Source organism: Electrophorus electricus, chromosome 6, assembly GCF_041902795.1.
Source record: "Electrophorus electricus isolate QZ-2024a chromosome 6, ASM4190279v1, whole genome shotgun sequence".
NCBI lineage: Eukaryota > Metazoa > Chordata > Actinopteri > Gymnotiformes > Gymnotidae > Electrophorus > Electrophorus electricus.
In genome coordinates, this window is record NC_137502.1 from 13,931,785 (window position 1) to 13,935,362 (window position 3,578).

Here is a 3,578-nt window from a genome sequence, read left to right on the forward strand (position 1 = left end):
ATCTCCATCAAGCAGATAAGAGACAATCCTAATGTAACTTTGCTTGCATGCCTACATAGAGGATTCCAGAACAGAATTCCCTCAGTCCAGTTATAGAATATCACCACTTGGATTGTTGATGGGCATAGAAAGCATCGGGGAACAGGATTTTGAATTACACCAGAGTACTGTGATCAAATAATAAAGCAGTGGTTTCTGCAGTGCTGTCTGCCTTTGCTATCATCTTTAATATTAAACTAAGTGTTATATAAGAGCATGTTGGGGAAGGTGTAGTAATAGACATTAAGTTGTGGGTTGGCTAAGGTGAAGCTCAGAAACAGGACACAGATTGGTGTTACTGTGCTGTGTATTTCCAGTTGCCCTAAATTTGCGTCAGCGCTGCTTAATTCTGCTCCCCGGGTTATGAATGTTTTCTAGGGCATTCAGAATGCTAGTGGAAGAGTGTGAAAGAGAGCAAGAGAGAAGGGGAGGAGGGGCGGGAGGACAGTTAGTTTAGTTTTGACTATGTTAGTTTAGAAGTGGCTGTGTGTATGCGAGCACATTTGAGTGTGTGTATGTGTGCCTGCATGTGTGTAGTTGTGTGTGTGCTTGCATATTTCAATGAATGTGTTTGTGTCTCTCTCTGTGTGTGTGTGTGTGTGTGTGTGTGTGTGTGTGTGTGTGTGTGTGTGTGTGTGTGTGTGTGTGTGTGCCCAGATCGCTTTCACCATGCACTGAGACCAGAGCATCTCATTGCATAGTCTGAAGCATGCCCACAAATATGTGGCCCAGACTCGTGAGTGTCCCCCGAGTGTTTGCTGTGTTAGTTGAGTTACCCTGCAATTTAGAGCCACTCTGTTTATATAGCCCTTGCTGCCATTGTGACAATCCTATTAAGAAAACAGCACACTGTTAGTGTGACGCAAATTGGCTGAAAGTGGGCTGGCACAACTCCAGCCACGGCTCAAGGTGAAGACACAAATACACAGCCTTAAGTGAACATCGAGTCCACAGATCAATACTGGCATGCGTAAGGCAGTGGGAGTACTGAACAAAGTATGGTCCCACCTGCTAATGTATGTATGTGTGCGTGTGTGTCTGTGTGAGAGAGAGAGAGTGTGTGTGTCCATCTGCACATGCAGTATGATAAATGACTGCCATAAATAGCTGCAAATAATTAGACCATCCTATTCCTCATTAAATAGCTCTTATTTGGATTCAGCCATGGTGAGGAAAATGATTCTGAGCACAGTGGTCTCGCTTATATCCATGCTGTAACTTGAAACAGGGCAACATTTCCAAACAGTCACTCAGACAGATATATGGCCATTCCCTAAAGCCTGTCCTAAACGACAGGATTTATTTGATTCAGTGAGCCTCTGAATCAAACTTTTTCTTGGGTCAACACATACACCTCAAAGGGATTATACAGTGACTTATAATTCTGAAGCAGTAATAAAGTTTAATAATTATTTAAGTAGTAATACATTTCATTGGTGACTCAAAGTTTTGCTGAATTTGTACTACAGTACTGACTAAAATGAATTAATTTAGTGGAAATAATAGCACAGGTGAGTGACCACAGCAGAATTTTCATTTAGTATAATTAAGATTTGATATTTACTAGTTGTATGTTGTATGTAGACAAGGCTTGTAAAACACTTTAAATAGAGAAAGTAATGCTTTAAACAACCTAGCTTCACTGACTGTAAGCTATAGTGTTACACTGACCACATAAAAATATTTATTTATTCACTATCCACCAATTCATTCATTCATTCATCTTCTTCTCCTCCTTCTCCTCCCTTGTCCTCTTTTACTTTTTTAATATAAAACTTTCTCCAGATTTTTTTATTCTTTAAACAGTTGTACCTTTTAGTTGAGTGAGTTGTCTTTGGGAGATGTTGATGTCCCCTGCATGCTTCCGCTCCCATCACAGCTGGTGACAAGTTAAAAGCTTTGCTCTAACAGCCAAGCCTATTCAAACACATTTATCCCTATGTTAAATTAGATTAGGCATGAGTGCTGCTATTAATTTTCTATGATAGCTATGTATACAATCAATAAATTATGCAGCTTTTTAATTTTGCTTTATATTGTTTTATGATTAATTTTATCAGCCCTTAGATTGCTGCTGTTGGGCCCTGAAGCAGAAATGGGGAGCCTCAGCACTTTTGAAGAAAAGGAGAGCTCTTTCACACAGCATGTGGGCCGAAGTGTAGCAAAGCGCAGGGGGAATTCTAGGGACGTGCCGTGAACACACACCAGGGCTTCAGACACACAAAACTCTGGCATAAAAGACTCTGATGAAGAGTCTCGAATGACATTGAAACTTGCTGAAATCCTAGACTTCATCTTTGCAAAGCTAAGCGCACACGTTATAGCTGACTGCTCTGGGCTTCCACTCCTCCCTTTAGAGCTTGATGTATGCTCAGGTGTGTGATCACTTTCACCCCTTTCCTTTGCAATCCCATATATAATGCATCTACTGCAGCGCTCTGTTCTTTGTCATTAAGATCATGAGAGAAAAGAAACTGATTGACTTAAGAGTCTTAGCATTTTGTCAGGACTCTTGAAGTATGTTGCAACAAACCTTTGCATTCACTCAGATGTAAATGAAGGCTGGAGACTTAGAGACATCATTTTCCACTAGTAGGTCTGATTTTTTTTACACTAGATGGATCAGTCTTATGGTAAGGACATTGAAGGTCATGCTCTGCTCTCTGATGCTATCCACTATGTGCAATGATGTACTATGAACACCACTAATGTAAACTGTCTAGAGTATTTAAATAATTTATATCCTATACACTGTAAAAAAGGTGATATGTTCAGAGAGCTATATTAAGTGCTATGTTAAGAAGATATCAGTAACATTTGGTGGGAGATTGACTGAGAAATCGAGATGGAGAGTATCTGTGGCTCCTGTTTTCTCTGTGGTGGTGTAATGCATGACATGATTAATGCCTGTGTGTCTGAGTCAAACCTTGGGGGTTGCGCATATTTGTGCGCGCGCGTGTGTGTGTGTGTGTGTGTGTGTGTGTGTGTGTGTGTGTGTGTGTGTATGTGCATGTGTGTGTTTGTGTAAGATGAAAGAGAGAGGTGATGATAGGATATATAAGAGTGAGCATGTGCACATGGTGGCACTGATGAGGAATCTATTTTTGGTCAAGGTTTCCACTGGCTTGAAGCTGATCAAAACATAAAGTGAAATCAATAGGCATTTACACTTTTTCATTTTCAGTGGGGTTCAGTCTGAAACTAGAGCAATACTTACGTTCAAAAAATAAAACTACATAGCTGCATTCAACAAACATGAACAATGACTCTGAATGTTAGCAAGAGTTGAAACCCCCATTCTTCCATCGGATGCGCAAATCCAGGCAATTTACCAAAATGTAACCTTGATCTGCAACTTGAAAAACGAACGCTGAACCTTCTGTTTGGTTGTAGGTTTCAGCCCATCGCTCCTGTTTAACTAATTGTATCACTTAATTGATTGTTATTGATGAAAGGGATGAGCAAGTTAAACGTCTCCAATTCAAAATATTATGCAAGAAAATTATACTTTGCAAGTTTTTGTAAGGTAATTATGTATA